This window comes from Dipodomys spectabilis, unplaced genomic scaffold, assembly GCF_019054845.1.
Source record: "Dipodomys spectabilis isolate Male_0828 unplaced genomic scaffold, ASM1905484v1 ptg000098l, whole genome shotgun sequence".
NCBI lineage: Eukaryota > Metazoa > Chordata > Mammalia > Rodentia > Heteromyidae > Dipodomys > Dipodomys spectabilis.
Window position 1 is genome coordinate 22,847,889 of NW_024870775.1, and position 17,569 is coordinate 22,865,457.

Here is a 17,569-nt window from a genome sequence, read left to right on the forward strand (position 1 = left end):
GCTTTAAATTCAGACAGTTTTTATCACAGTGTTTAAATTCAAAGACCAGGAGTATGAATCAAACTGTCGTAGTGCCCATGAAGTAGTGAGAGGTGGCACGATGCATCAGCATTACATTTGTGACTAGATGTAGAGAGGATGATCTATGTGAGGATCAATATTGCTATTAGAGTTGATGCTACACATATTTGTCCCCATAGATGTTATTTGTAGATTAGTTTTACTTGATTACAGTGACAGATCATGAATATCTGATAGGACTTAGGCTATTATTTTTAAATAGATTTATGATATTATCATTGTATGTTAAAATAAAAATCAGTTGACTAAATCAATTAAAACAGAATTTATTTTCTAATAAAATATATCTATATTTTATAAAGGAAAAAATTATTTACTATTCATAGATACAGCTGGTGTAAAAAGTTATAGGATCAAGTCTAATATCAGTCTCTATCAAATGAGAAAAAAGGAAAACATCATTTATTTAGGCATATATTTCTGTATACTTAAGTACTTAGTGTACATGCATATAAATATATATAGAAACATGTATAGATATGCATGCACTTCCATAGTATTAAACTTAGATAATTTTATTAGATTTTAAATTGTACTAGATTAAATGCTATTTGTAAAATGAGAAAAGAAAAAATACATTCAGGACATCTAATTTATTCTATGATAAAGAATATTCTGCATATTTGAAGTATGATAATAAAATTATTTTAAAATTAAAATTTAAAGGATAAAACTTACTAAAAAGCTTATTCGTATGGTTAAAAAATCCTAATTTGTTTAACAGAGACAAGCATTCAACTGCACAAAGAGTCAGAAAACTGACATGTAAGGAATGTGAAAAAGATTTCCATTCTAACACTAAATATTCCCTATCAAATAAATAAATTCACAAATAAGTACATGTAGCAACTTCCAAATGACGCAAAGATATACAGAGATTTTTTTTGCCTCCCTTGGACCATGGTTTTCATATACCTAGAAGAAAGTCATTTTGTGTACTGTGATTTATTTCTTTATTTATTCATCTTTTTTAGACAATTCTGTATGGATACAGCTTGACATGATCATAGCCATATTCATTTTTAACAGATATGATCACTCTGAAGTAACACTAGTCTGTTTTTCCTGTATGATCTTCCAGTCTGTCATGATCATCAAAGCCAGACTCTGTTGTCTAAAATACACCTGATTGAAATTAGCTCTATGTAAACCAGATAATTTAAGTTTGCATGAAGTCACTTTTATCCTAAACAACTGATACAACCATCCCATCTTCCTGTTTTTTAGGGCTATGATTCTGTTAGTCATCTCTGCTCTAAATGACATTCTGGATCTATCAGCCTCTTTTATTCCATTTTATGGAAATTTGGGCCTGGTTCTGAACCACTGGAAAAGCAATAGAAGAATATTGTTGAGTACCACAGGCACACTAAATGGAAAAAACAAAAACAAAAATGATACCCTGGGAAATTATAAATTATACAGGTCTTACACACAGTGAGACCAAAGGAGGTTATTCGTAGGAGCGGAACACTAAGGCAGAATATTTATGTATATAAAATAATATTTATAAAATGAACTATAGGGAATGGAAACAAGAGGTCTTTATTTTGTTGCTGCCTTTGCTCTCTTTTTTGTCTTGTTTGTTCATCTGTCTTTGGGAAGGAAAGTGGAAGTCAAAGAAAGGGTAGGTCAAAGGTTGAACATATACATAACAGTGATACTCACTAAATACTATGTTGAAAATGAGCTATACAATTTGTGGGTGTGGCTGAGAGAGAAAAACTGGGAGAGAGCAAGAAAGGGGTGACATAGTTCAAAAAGAAATGTTCTCTTTATGACTTAGATAACAGTAAGCCCCCGTATATCATCTTTACAATAACAATTTAAAATGAAAAAAATTATCCTAAGATACTTAACTTTGTCAATTGTAATGACAAGAAATCTATGCACAAACTGACTTATGCACAGAGAGCAGAGGGAGAGGTACAAAGGAGTGTTTTTTTTTAGAAATTTCTTTAAATATCTTTAATTACTCTTTTAAAAATACATGACAAAGTTTTAAATTGCAACGTTATTTAGTTCAAAATTCCTGAGTGGAAAAACTATCATAATGAAATAATTGGACAGTGGATGAGAATATACATGAAGACATGAACAAAGATGCACAATTTTGTGTCTTATTTGTTTAAGTATTTGGAAATCAGAAAGATGATTTACAAACTTTATCAAAATAAATGGCATAGTGTCTAACTATACCATTTAATGAATACTTATATCCCAACATATTGGGACTGAGTATGGGTACAAAATATACCTAAAATATACCCACCAATATGTACACATATATGCACATTCTCAGAGCATATCAATAGATAGATCTAAGAATACAAATAAATGAATATTTTCAATACTCAAGGTTTGAATTATGATTTATTCTTTCTATTTTTCTTGTGTTTTTCAATTTTTGTTTTTATTTTTTTTCTTTATTTATTGTAACAGTGATAAATGGGGGATTACAATTACAAAAATAAGGTAATGAGTCCTTTTTATTTTTGTCAGTCTTGGGGCTTGAATTCAGGGCCTGGGCACCATACCTGAGCTTCTTTTGCTCAAGGCTAGCACTACAATTTGAGCCACAGTGCCATTTCCAACTATTTCTGTGTATGTGGTATTGAGGAATAAAAACAGGGCTTCATGCATGCCAGGCAAGCACTGTACCACTAAGCCACATTCCCACACCTACATTTAGTTTTAAACATTGTTACCCATCCCTCATTTTGTCCTTACCCCTCCCCATACCCTTCACTTGCTCCCTCCGCAACTGCCCCCATCAAGTTTTTTTTTCATATATATTTTATTGTAAAAACACTGTACAGAGGGATTACAGTTACATGAGTAGGGTAATGAGTACATTTCTTTTTTTTTTGTGTGAAAATACTGTACAGAGGGGTTACAATTACATGGGCAAGATAGTGAGTACATTTCTTATCAAGCATTGTAGCCTCCTCCTTTGTTTACCCTTCCCATCCCTTCCCATCTTCCCTCCCCCCACCCAAACCCCGCCCCCCCAAGCTGTAAAGTTCGTTTTTGACATGACAACTTGTACTTCTCATTGTTGCAACAGGTCCACCTGTATCCTTATTTAAATGACTTGTTTTTCCCCCTTCCCCTCCACAAATTATACCGACATCAAATACAGTGAAAGCAGGGGTTATACTGTGGGGGAGGGACATACAAAGCAACAAAGAAATAATCTTATAATTGCATTAGAAACAAATGCATGAAAGAAAAAAAAAGCATTAAAAATACATATCTTAGGGTTCATTTTCCTAACATCACCTTATCTGACTTTTTCTGCTTGACTCATACATATACTAGATATTGCAAATAAGGGAAATCATGGGACCTATGTTTCTTTGGGCTTGGCTTACTTCACTTAATATAATTTTTTCCAAGTCTTTCCATTTCCTAAATGAGTACATTCTTATCTAGCATTCTTACCTCCTTCTTTGTTTTACCCCTACCAGCCCTTCCACCCTCCCCTCCCCAACTCCTCCCTTCTTCCTCCCATGAAATTGTAAACTTCATTTTCAACATAGTGTCTTGTACTTCTCATTGTTACAATAGGTCAACCTGTATCCTTATTTAAGCACTTTGTTATATCCCTTCCCTCCCCAAATTACAGAAATGTATATACAAGATGCAAGACACAGGAATCAGATACAGTGAAAACAAGGGTTATACCTTGAGGGAAGAACATACAAAAGAAACAAAAGAATCACATTGTGCATTATAAGTATGTTAAAAACAATAGCAAGAAGAAAATAAAACAACCTCTGGGATTCATTTCATTTAACATCATCTTATATGGTCATATGTGGACGGTTTACACAGGGACACCTCCCTACCTCTTGGCTAAGTTTCCATCCAGTATCTTCCAGGAAGATATTGGAAGCAGTCACCTTCCCCTCCTGCTAGGTCACATCTGGTCACATGCCTCCCATCTGACCTTAGGAGGGTCCCAGACCCTGAGGTCACATCCAGATCCAGTGTGGCCACGCCTTTCCTCCACCTGGCCCACCTCTTCCTGTCCCTGGCCTAGATAAGTCCTGCACAGGGGTGGGTCGCCCCTTCCTTTCTTTTCAGCCATGCCTCTCACCATGCGTGGCGGGAGCAGCAGTTTGGTAAATAAACTTTTTTTCCTGCCTGAATAGTGTGTGGTGTTCACTTCATCGGCTACCTAATGAAACCCTATTAATATACCTATTTAATATACCTTACATATGGTGCCGTGACTCGGATGGGGTTTTTGAGTTGGAAATGTTAGAATTTCCTAACCACCCCTTTTCTGTGAACTGAACTGCCTTGAGACACCATGCCAGACTTTTCACCAATACTACTGCTGGCCTTCACATCCATGTCCATACCACTTCTCTACTCTGGTGAGTGAAACTACTCTCTACAGTTCTCTGTTGCTCAGTTTCTGTTCAGATGTGGTGCCACGCCTGAGAGCTCCTACAGCCTTTAGCCGAAAGGCCGGTCACCTCTGAAGCCGAGGATGCTTGGTTTTGGGGGCTTGGCCATTTCTCTCTAGAGGGCTGTGGGGGAAGTCCGGACGGCGCTTCTGCCTGGTCAGCTCTCTTTCACTCACCAGACTGACTCTCCTATACATTTAATGGGGTGCTGTGAGTCACGACTGAGTCGTGAAACCCCTTTGAAATGCCTCCTAGCTCCCTGGAAAGCCAGAGCGCCTCATTTTTATGTCCTTCTCAGATGTAGACAGTTTTTGCCACTGCAATGGTTAATGGTCATAAGTCTGTTTACTTTCAGGCTCTCTTTGCTCTCTCTCTGCCAATCATGTCCAACTTTCCCTATCTCTCCCTTTCTCTTTTCTACAACATTTTGGCTTGTGCCCTGAAGAGTGCGTGTAGGCTGGATCCCGGGGACTCTCAAAGGCTAGACACTCTAGGTTTGAAAATTGTCAGTTTCCATTTGTTCAGGGTTTCTTTGCACTATTTCAGAAATTCATCATCTTGAGTTTGCCATCTTAGCCACATGGTGGGTTAAGGGTTTGTTCCCATCTGACCCTTAACCTTCCACCAAGCTTACTACTTCTCTACCCATTTATTACTGCCTCTTTTCACAGGACCTGGTAACTGAGGCCCAACCATCTGATGTGCTTTCTTAGCAAAGATGTCTAAACATTGTTTTCAAAAATTGTAGGCTTTGAGTTCTTCCTTTTTTGTTTGGTGGTGTGTATTCTACTACTGACCACATGGTTCTAGATATTGGGCAAAATAATGTCATCTGACTGCTGAAATTCCAAGAGTTTACAGCCATTATTCATTTTGGGGCACTGTAATATTTAATGTGTGTGTGTGTGTGTGTGTGTGTGTGTGTGTGTGTGTGTGTGTGTGCACCTATGTGTGTATGTCTGTGTCTGTGTAAACTTGTTATCTGCCATTATAATCAAGTTATTTGGCTTAAATTGTCTGAGATTCCTGAAGTTTGTTCAGTTTGGATTCACAGTTCAGTGCCAGCCAGTATACATCCAGTCCAGATCCAGACCATCTCTTCCAACCTGGAAGACAGGCCTCACACCTGCCTAGCTCATCCTGACTACCTCCACCATGGTAAATTTGGCTGGAGTCTTGCTTGGCTCCATCACATGCAGCTAATTTCCTGGTGAAAGATTGCTTTGGATTTGCAAAAGCTAAGGCTCTTTCTATAACCTTGTTTAACTTAATCACTGTTAGGGTTACCAGAAAGAAATCAATACTATATCTGTGCTAAAATTCTCATGACATCTAATGAGTTTTGTCATTGCAGAATATTTGTTGGTCAATTCTTGATAAGGATCAGGTAAGCTCTACTTATTCTATTTATCTCCTTGTTGCTTTAATTGGAAATAATAAAGATTTTTTTGTGGCAAAGATTGCAGTTCAAAGCCAGCCCAGGCCAAAAATTCCCTAAGTCTCCATCTCCCAACTAACCCGTAAAGAGCCAGGCTGGAAGCATGGCTCAAGACTCTTATCTGTAATTAACAAGCAAACACTGGAAGTGGAACTATAACTCAAAGTGTTAGAGCACTAGCTTTGCGCAGAAGTACTAAGGGACAGTGCCCAGGCATTGAGTTCAAACCTCCATGAATACCAACTGGGACAAGCCATGCCAACAATGAGCACTTGGAGTCAGCCAATGTGGGGTACAAGGGACCATGGAGAGGAGTAAGAGGAGATGATATCACATCAGCCAGTTTGTGCCTGTCCTTTCAAAATTAACAGAGCTGAGAGGTCAATAGAAGTAAAAAAGCCTGCCCATCTAATGTCCATACCTGTCTACCTTTTAACTGGATAGGAATTTACATTCTTGCCTTTGTTACCTGACGTTCTCCCTACCTAGTCACCAGATGTGAGAAGTGGCTAGGGACATTTCCACCAACTCCAGGACAGCCTGGAAAGCAGGGGATAATTTTCTGTCCAAAACCCTTCCTCTTGCTATTTATGTAAGGTATATTAAATAGGTAGGTTTCATTAGGTAGATTATGAAGAGAACACCATGTGCTATTCAGGCTGGAAAAGAAGTTTGTTTACCAACTGCTGCCCCTGACATGCATGGTGTAGAGGCATGGCTTAAAAGGAAGGGTGACCCACCTCTGGGCCAGGGCTTATTTAGGCCAGGGACAGGAAGAGCTGTGGCCAGCTGGGGCAACGTTGTGGCCACACTGGATCTGGATGTGACCTCAAGGTCTGGGACCCTCCTAAGGTCAGATGGGAGGCATGTGACCAGAGGTGGCCCATGATGTGACCTAGCAGGAGGGGAAGTTGACTGCTTCCAGGTGTGCCAGTTACCTAGGTAACAGATACTGGGCAGAAACTTAGCCAAAAGGTAAGGAGGTGTCCCTGTACAGACCTTACATTTCAGCCTTTTGATAATTATGAAAAAGGGCAAAGATTCTCTCTGGCTACTTCCTGCTGGCAAGGGGTGTCGACATTAGGGGTAAAAGGCTGAGATGTGATTCTCTCTGGGAGAAAGCAACAGGCAGCAGCTGTCACTTGGTAGTAGTCCTTGAATGAAGTCTGGAAGCAGTCTCATTAGGCAGTTAGGGCCTCCACAGAAAACAACAACAACAAAATACTAGAGAGCAAACAATATGTACATAGCTTTTGGACTTTGTTGCTTGTCCTAGACATGTACTAGTTATTACAAATGTTTCTTTGGGACTGGCTTACTTCACTTAGTATAATTTTTTTCCAAGCTTTTCCATTTTCCATTTCCTAATAAATAAGGCTATGTCATTCTTTCTGATGGAGGCATAGATAGAATATATATATATCACATTTTCATGATCCATTCCTCTACTGAGGGGCATCTGGGTTGGTTCCATATGTTAGCTATGGTGAATAATGCTGCAATAAACATGGTTGTGCAGGTGAATAATGCTACAATAAACATGGTTGTGCAGGCAGCTTTGGCCTGACCTTGTTTGTGATCATTTGGGTAAATGCCCAAAAGAGGGATTGCTGGGTCATAGGGTAGCTCTATGTGGAGTCTTTTGAGGAACCTCCATCCTGCTTTCCAGTGTTTGAACAAGTTTACATTCCCACCAACAATGCAGTAAGGTTCTCTTTTGGCCACATCCACTCCAGCATCTGTTGTTACTAGATTTTTTGATTATAGCCATTCTAACTGGGGTGAGGTAGAATCTCAATGTTGTCTTGATTCACATTACTTTTATAGCTAGAGAAGATGATTGTTTCTTCAAACTCTATGAAGCCATCATAACAATCATCCCAAAACTAGGCAGGGACTCATCAAATAGAGAGAGAACTATAGCCACATTTCTTTGATGAACATCGATGCAAAACTTCTCAAGAAAATTTTGACTGATTGACTTCAACAACTCATCCAAAAAAATCATACACCACTGTAGGAGGCATCTACTCACAAGACCCCATCTGAGGTCTTGTGTGCTGTGAGGTGGCATGCTTGCATACATTCCTCTGGGGTGAGGAAGGGGGACGCCCTTTCCTCCATGCAGGGCCAAGGTCCTATGCCCAGTGCTTGACTCAGGTGATGGTTTTCGGGAAGTGCTATTCCTGATCCTCCTAGTTAATTGTGTAGAACTATGCCTCAATATTCCTTTTGTGTTTTTTAATGGAGCTCCATGTGCACCTTGCTTCCTCTTTTATTACCTTCCCAATCACTGATCACCGATGAAAGGTTGCTAAATTTCCACATTCCCCAAGAATTGTTTTAGGTCATCTATCTGTCCTATGATTGTCCCCTGACTACAGCCTCATGTTCTATTCCCATATGCCCTATATAAGAGTATGATGTTTCAATAAACTTTGTCTATATAAGCATGGTATTGTCCCTTTATGCCTATGAGACACCGAGTTCCTGGGTCTCACTATGTGAACAGCAACATACCACGATCAAACAGGATTCATTTCAGGGATGCAAAACTGGTTAAATATATGCAAATAAATTAATATAATTCATCACATCAACATGAGCAAGGACAAGAACCACATGATTATCTCAATAGATGCAGAAAAAGCATTTGACAAGATCAAACACCCCTTTATAATGAAGGTTCTGGACAAACTAGGAATCCATGCAACGTTCCTCAATATAATAAAGGCTGTATATGACAAACCTATAGCCAGCATTATACTTAATGGTGAAAAGTTAAAGCCATTTCCTCCAAATTCAAGAACGAGACAAAAATGTCTGTTCTCTTCACTCCTCTCCAAATAAATATTAGAATGCCTAGCTAGGGCAATAAAACAAGATGCAAACATAAAGGGGATCCAAATTGGAAAAGATGAAGTAAAACTCTTCCTTGTTGCAGATGACATGATCATGAATCTAAAAAACTTCATATAACTCCACTCCCAATTTACTTGAGCTGATTGGAAACTTTGGCAAAGTAGTAGGGTTTAAAATTAACCCTCAGAAATCAATGCATTTCGTGTATGCCAACAACAAGAACAACACAGCTGACATTAAGAAAGCAAATCCTTTTGTAATAGCCCCACAAAATATAAAATATCTAGGAGTTAACTAAAGAGGTGAAGGACCTCTATGAAGAAAACTTTAAAAACCTGAAAAAGGAAATGAAATCAGAAATAAGGAAGTGGAGAAAAACTCCCATGCTCCTGGATTGGGAGGATTAACATCGTGAAAATGGCAATACTGCCAAAGGCTCTATACAAATTCAATCCTTTACCTATCAATATCCCAACCTCATTCTTCAATGAAATAGAAGTAGCAATTCAAAAATTCATATAGAACAATAAAAGACCCTGAATAGCAAAAAACAATTCTTAGCAGAAAGAACAGTGCTGGAGGAAAATTAATTCCAAATATCAAACTCTTCTACAAAGCCATATAATCAAAACAGCATGGTACTGGCTCAAGAACATACCTGAGGACCAATGAAATAGGACTGAAGATCCAGAAATGCACCTACAGACGTATAGCCACCTAACCTTTGACAAGGGAGCTAAAAAAGTAGAATGGAAGAAAGACAGCCTTTTCAGTAAATAATGCTGGCAAAATTGGTTTAACACCTGTAGAAAACTAAAGCTAGATCCGTATTTATCACCCGGCACCAGAATTAATTCCAAATGGATCAAAGACCTCTAAATAAAAGCAGACATCCTGAAAACATTACAGGAAGGAATAGGAGAAAGTCTAGAGCTCTTTAGCACAGGCTGAAAGTTTCTTAATAGACCCAGAAACACAACAAATCAAAGATAGGTTGGACAAATGGGATTGCACAAAACTGCAGAGCTTCTGCATGGCAAAGGACATAGCTAGCAAGATCAATAGTAAGTCCACAGACTAGGAGAAGATCTTCACTAGCCATACAACGGACAAGGGTCTCATATCTAAATTATACTTAGAACTCAAAAAATTAAATCCCCCAACAACAAATCCTCAAAGAAACAACTGTCCAATTAGTAGGCTAAGCACTTAAATAGAGACTTCTCTGAAGAGAAAATAAGAATGGCCCCACCAAGTTTTAAAGTTCATTTCCAACAGTGTCTAGTGAGTATCATTGTTGCATTAGTTCATCCTTTGTCCTGATGTTTCTGTAATTTCCTTTCCCTTCCATGGATCAGATAAGCTTATAGACAAAGTGTACAGAAAACTAAAACAGAATAAAAAAAAACTAGAAATAACTGCATACAGTTATAGTAAGAACCTCTTGTTTCCAATTCTTCGAGTTCATTTTGATATCCTTCATTTTATATGGTCCTATGCACCTAGTGATTGGACTGTTGTCATCCCCTGCTAAGAAAATATAGACATATTCTAGTTATTACAAATGAGGAAAACTATGCAACCTATGTTTCTTTGGGCCTGGCTTGCTTTGCAGGCCTTTCCATTTCCTTATGAAAGGGGCAATACCATTCTTTCTGATGGAGGCATAGAATTCTATTGTGTATATATATTACATCTTCTTGATCCATTCTTCTACAATGGACAGCTGGGTTGGTTCCATATCTTAGCTATGGTAAATAATGCTGCAATGGACAAGGGATACATTTTGAGATTTTCTCCTACTAGTATGCATTGTCAGATATATCTGATTTTGTTGCCCCATCTGTACTATTTAAAAAGAAAAACTGGACATGAGAAAATATTGTGAAAAACAGCATAAACTTATACAATTTATTTATTTCCATGCTTTATTATAGTTATGTAAAATATAAGTATTTTACAGTAAATTCCATACTTTTTGAAAAGTGATTTTCTGTGGGGGTTGTATGGATATTTATGGCTTGGGGATGAATATTAATATAGTGAAAATATAGTTATGCCTAGAATATTAAATTAAGGTTGGGTGCACACATACACATGCACATACTTACTTGCCCTCTTTCCTGTATTTTGTATTAAAGGATCTTCAACTAGTCCTTTTGATATATTAATTCTTGGTCTTCAGGTAATATGTTACATATGACTTCAAATATGCTTCTCCTCTAAAATATTCAGTACCCTAGGAAACATACTAATGTCAATCCTCCTTAATATCTGACTTACCGGGAAGAAATTATATTCTTTTGTTAGAGTGATCATTTAATGCATTTTCATGCTAATTACTGTAAGTAGCTTTTATGTTTCCCCCTCGTTTTTTTTAATCTCAAAACCAGTATCTATTTCCTCAACTTATTTATATTTAAAACAATGATCTGAAAATAATCAGGGATTTTAAGCCCTAAGAACTTCTCAACAGTTTCAGACAAATCAAAAGCACCCTAGAAAACTATAGTTAAATTAAAAGCATTTTAATAAAAAGAATTCTGACTGCTAGCTAAAATTAAAGGAATTCTGTTTAAATAATAAAAAGATGAGTGGAAAATTCTTATAATACAATATTAAAAGTCCATCTGATCTCACCTTACATAGTTTTGCAATATAATCACCTAGAGCTAAAAAAGGGCAATTCATAAGCCACACCTAAATAAAAAAATTGGTGAGACCTATAATTAATATTTTTACAAATCTATTCAGATGTTATAATGTGCAGAAAAGAGCTTGAATTACTGATCTAAACCATAGCCCAATATAAAATGAACAAGTTCCTAAATTCTATTGACATCATGGGAACTTTTAAAAGCTGAGTATCAACTCTTGGTCCTTCAAACCCACAAAATGTACACATCCGTATCCTCATACAAACTCCAATGAGATATTCATAGATGTGCAACTTCTTCCTCTTTCTCTTTTTCTCCCTCTCCTTTCTGTTTTTCATTCATTCTTTCTTTCTTTTTCTTTCCTTCCTTCCTTCTTTCTTTTTCATTTTTCATTCTTTCATTCTCTCTCTCTCTTTTTCTCTCACGCACACATATAAACACATACAGGTAAAGAACTAGTTGTGAACAAGCATGATCATGACTAACTTTTCTATTCATCCCAAGGCAAATTCTCACCTGAAAAACTAAGAAATTTAAAAATAGAGTAAGAATTCTATGAAATGTTTCTCACTGATGTTGTAAAAGAGTATTAGTATTGATGTTTTACTATATTCTGTTTTTAAAAAAGTTTCAGGGGCTGGAAAGGTGGCTCAGTGGTAGAGTGCTTGCCTTGCATGCATGAGGCCCTGGGTTCAATTCCTCCATACCACGTAAGCAGAAAAAGCAAGAAGTGGCGCTGTGGCTCAAGTGGTAGAGCACTAGCCATAAGCTGAAGAGCTGAGGGACAGGGCCCAGGCCCAGAGTTCAGGCCCCACAACCAACAAGAAACAAAAAAAAAGTTTCATATGCTTAGTATGAAAAATTTTGTAAAATTTTCCATTTACTAGTTTCATCTCCAGGAAATAGTCACATTAAAGAGTGAAGGACATGAAATGAACAAACCATAAATAAACATAGCAATGTTCAGGAGAGCCACCAGTGTTTTCTTTCACTTTGACTTAATTTATGCCGAATAAAAAAGTTTGTAATAGAGAGGAACTATTGGGAGAGTGCTTGTGTTTCCAATTTTAAAATCTGTTATGTTAAACAGAGGAAGAAGACTGGTTAAGAGAATATCACAGCAATATGTTGATGACTCATACCATCTTTTTGTTGTCTTTGTAAGATAGATCTAATTCTACTAAAATTAATTCAATTTTGATTGTTCATTAAATGTAAATTTTGTTAATATTCCTCACACTGGATATTACTGTTTATAGTGAACTGTAATCAAATTGAATTTGAGTTGGTGTCATGATAATGATGCCAACTTCCATGTGATTCCTGAAATAAGATGACATGTGTATACTCCTTTTTAGTACTTTAATCCTGACTTTTAGTGTTTTATCTTTTATTTCCCTCATCTATTTCCCTCCCTCCCCTTACTCCTTCCTACTCTCCTTCTCTCCTTCAAATCTCCAAACGTGACATACAACTTTTAAATCAACATAACACCTTCAAGATGTAAGAAATACCTTGAAACTGACACAGACAAAGTGAATCATGTTGCTTTCCAGATTAAGATCTGTAAAGCCAGAGATGCATGCAAGTGTGATATAGATATACAAAAGATTGAGCTGAAACCTGATTTACCTATAGGCCAATTTGACTGAAATTTTCTTTATGACCTTAGCACTCCCTGGAACTGAATATGCTTTGTTATATAATCTAATTAAAGAATTTAAACTTCTATTACAAATACTGACTTCATGATGATCAATACAGAATGTAATATTCTGTATGGACCAGTGAGAGCTGTGATAACCCAAAATCAACACACACTGAAAGCAACAATCTCTACTTTTAGACATCCATTATTTGCATTGCTTCTCATTCTCACAACTACCTCACAATTCCGGAGCATTTGACCTCACTTTCAGAGATGAGTAGCCTGTATTTTAAAGGGATTAAGTGTTTGACCCAAGATCACAAAAAGAGTAAGTAATTGAGATGGAATTGGATTTCTTTTCTGCTGACATTCTCTATCCTAGTATTAAATTATGACATACTGCTCTTCTTAAGAGAATGAGAAGTTAACTGAAGATACCAGTAATTTCGATGAATCATGGCACTGTGGTAAAGAATAAAGTAGCATATACAAAACTTTAAATCACTGCTGTATAATAAAATAATTAGCAGCAACATATTAGAAGAGAAATTCTGTTGTAGCTAATTCTCATTATAAAGGGCTCTAGACTTTCTCATGCCTCTTTTCTGAAGATGCTTAAGACTATTACTTTCATGTATGTGTAAAACTCAGATCATATTAAAATATGCAAAATGAATACTAATATATCCATAATGAAAAGATAAATACTCTACTACAAATTCTAGGCACACACAAAACATGAGGTATTGTGTAAATTAAAGAGTATCTGTAGAAATAAATTGTGATTAAATTCCAATTATATACAAAGCAAGAATATACAAATAAGACATAAACATTGCAAATTTGTGTCTATGCTTTGAGACCTAGTTTAGGGTTATATACAAACAAAGCCAAGACTGTCTTTGGTTAATAAATAAATAAAAATATAATTCAGTAACCTAATTTGAATATTTATATGAATTAAACTGTCGATATTTAATACTATTTAGAGTACCCCATATATCAAGGATTCTGTGAATCAACACAATTTTTTATTTTGCCACACTTAGTAAACAAGAATCAAATGACTTATTTTGATATTTATAAACAAAACAGATATATATCCTCTGTTAAAAAAGAAAAAAAATCAAGTACCAGTAGCCCTTCTTTGCTAAAAATTGGCAATGTGTTACAGAAATCAAGAAATCATGTAGCTTAGCAAAATTTATTTTATAGTTATTGGTTGTTTCTTAAATCACTTTTCTCCATACTTTCCCTGTGTCATACAGAATGTTTTCATTGCCAATTACAGTTAAAGTAGGCTATCATCATTAACTTGCCTGTACTACTTTTACAAAATGGTAAATTTAGTGTTTTCTTTGTTGAATCACATGGTACATTGAAAGCTTGTGCTTAAAAGCATATTTTAGATTTTTCAAATGTAAATCCCCTTTCAATCCTTACCAAGGGGGAAAAATATAGTTCCCAGACCTATCTGCTTATTGATTTTTGTGTATTCAATTTAAAAACATGCATGTGACCTAAGCTGGAGAAACAAGGTTTGCTTTGGTTCAGATTTCTTTCCTGTATGAGTCATGCCCTATGGATTTGGAAGAGAATGAGTACATGGCGGGAGGAAGCATTGGAAATGTGCCAATTCACTCTACTTCATGGAGGGAAAACAATGATGAAAGCAGCAAACCGGTAAAGAGTCTTACTTGCCTTAACTTTATGTACAGGGCAATGGTTATGAACTCTGCTGTCAGACATTCTGGATATGAGCACTGACTGTTTCATTACCCAGGGAAGATAATTACTTTCTCCTGTGATTCACTTTCCCCACTGAAAGAGCTACAATGTTCGTGATAATGAAATCTTAAATTTGTTGAGAGCTAACTTACTGGTATGGGCATTAGCAGAGTCTGTTCCCTATGTTGAGTGCATTATGGATTTGTTCACATTTTTAAAAGTTATCTCAACATATTTTGGAATAGTAAAAATCTGCTTTTACTCCTAGTGACAGGAGAAACTATTTGTAGTTTAGGCAGGACCCTATTGCTAGCGGTAGGAAATACTACTTCTTCCAATAGCATTTCATTGTGAGCCAAATTTCCCTTTGTTTACTGTTGAATCTAATCTGTGTCTAACCGCTGGGTTAGATTAGTGCCTGAAACAGTGTGCTTTCTGTGATACTTGCTGAAGGAATGAATCACGGGTCACTTTTCAGTTTCTCTTCATTCCATGAAGACCTGTCACAATGCTGGTAGAAAAAAGTTCTTTCCAATAGCCATCTTTCAAACACTCTACTGCATTACATAAAAATGTTTCCTTTGTTCTTGAGTAGTATAGTTCCTCATTCTTACACTGTACTTCTACTTTGCACTTCTGGGAAATCCAAACAATTTCTTTGATATCCCACTTATGGTTTTCCAATGTGGGTAATCCTTCATAAAATGAAAGAATTGCCTTTCTACTAGCTTCTATTAGTTTTCAGACCTGTGAAACAGAAAACAGTAACATAATTACATATTGATTGGGTTTTTGTTGATATGTAATACTTGGCTATCTATTTTATTTAGTTTTTTATTTTTCAAAGCTACAGATTTAAGTAATCTTTACAAATAAGAGAAATAAGACTGGAAATTAATTACTATTTAGAAATTTACAAATTCTAAGGACAAAATAGAGTTTTCATTAAAGAAATACTAGGCTAAATGTTTCTAGGACTCAATTAACCTGTACTACACAATCAGTATTAAGTACTAAAATCATCAAATTATCTAATGATCTCACACACAGTGAGGTAACAATAAATGACAATAAATTAACTACTACTTTAAAGGCTACTCAGGATGGATAGGTTTTTATTTTATAAAGTATTTCCTTGAACAAAATTTATTAAACTGAATGAAAGAAATTGAACAGTGAATTTTATCAGATATAACAGGTAAGTTGTGAATAGATACTTTCACTGAACACTTCTTATTGTTTTTTATATCTTTTCGTCATTCATGGGACTAGAACTCAGGGCATAGATGCTGTCCCTGAGCTCTTTTTTCTCAAGGCTAGTGCTCAACTACTCTGAGCCACAGCCCCATTTCCAGTTTTCTGGTGGTTTTAGTTTGAGATACAAGTCTCACCGAGTTTTTCTGCCCAGACTGGCTGTAAACTGTTATAGGATAGAGGTACAAAGCCAGCCTAGACAGAAAATCCAAAGACAATTCATCTCCAATTAACCAGTAAAATGCTGGACTGGACACATGGCTCAAGTAGGAGAGTGTCTGCCATGAGCAAGAAGCCACAGTCCTGAACACAACTCAAAGTATATGCATAAAAAGAGAAAAGTTAGCTTTATATTTCCTGTGAGACAAAAACACTTAATATATGATTATGGAAAAGCAAGATACTAACAGTGAGGAACTTATTATAAAAATCAATATGAAAATGCGTATGTCAGGGAAGACATTTGAAAAATCTTCACTACAGTGGTTATATTTAAATGAGTTTCTCAGAGAAAGTACAGAACAGTGAAAATAAATGTATCAGGTAGAATGGTTTGTATATGGAATTCTAATGTGGTATGTGTGTGTGTGTGTGTGTAAATAAAATGTTAATTTTGGACATTGAAAGTGGAATTTCATATTATTTTCACCTGCCAGACTATTAAATAATCTTCTTTGAAATGTCTCCCTGACCATGAAAACTATTTTTAACTTTCTGGATGAGGTTAGCCCAGAGGCTGTAGTTTTCCAATATTGATTTAGGTCAACAAAACAAAAATCAACAATGGTGACTTCCAGGTGCCAATAACAAGAAGAGTTCCTGATGAGTAAGAAGTGAGTACCAGAAATGCTTAATCCTCAGAATAAGGAATAAAACTGGAAATATCAGATTGACATTTCCTGTCCAAACTTATTTTCTGCCACTTTAAATAAATCAGGCAGATGATTAACTAGTGGACTATCTTATCCAGCATAGGTCTGCTTCAACTCTTCTTTGTAAATGGAAACTGAATGAGAGAATGAATGACTGGTACATGGTAGGCCTGCTATGTTTTTAGACAGAAATCCAAAAGCAGCTGAGGCCTGCAGTCAGTGTCACCTCAAATGGCATAAAGAGCATCGAGGAAAGGAAAAACTTAGAACAATGTGTTTTACTTTCTGCCTTTTATGCCCTAGAGTTGTCCAGACTGGGCACATAAGATATTAAATGGAGTCATGACCTAAGAGAAAGCACATTGTGAGGAAAATTAAAAAGCATTTGTCTAAGAACAAGCACAATCCCATGATCACAGTCTCTATATTTCTGCTCCTTTTTGTGTGAAATGTTAGAGTGGATCACCACACAATCTTCCTTGCCTCTCCTAATTTTAAACATTCAGGATTAATCTTGCTTACTTAATGGATCTGATTAGTGGCTACCAATTATTGGCGCTGGCTCTTTGGGAATCCCTAGCAAATTATCAGATGAAGCAACTTCATCTAAA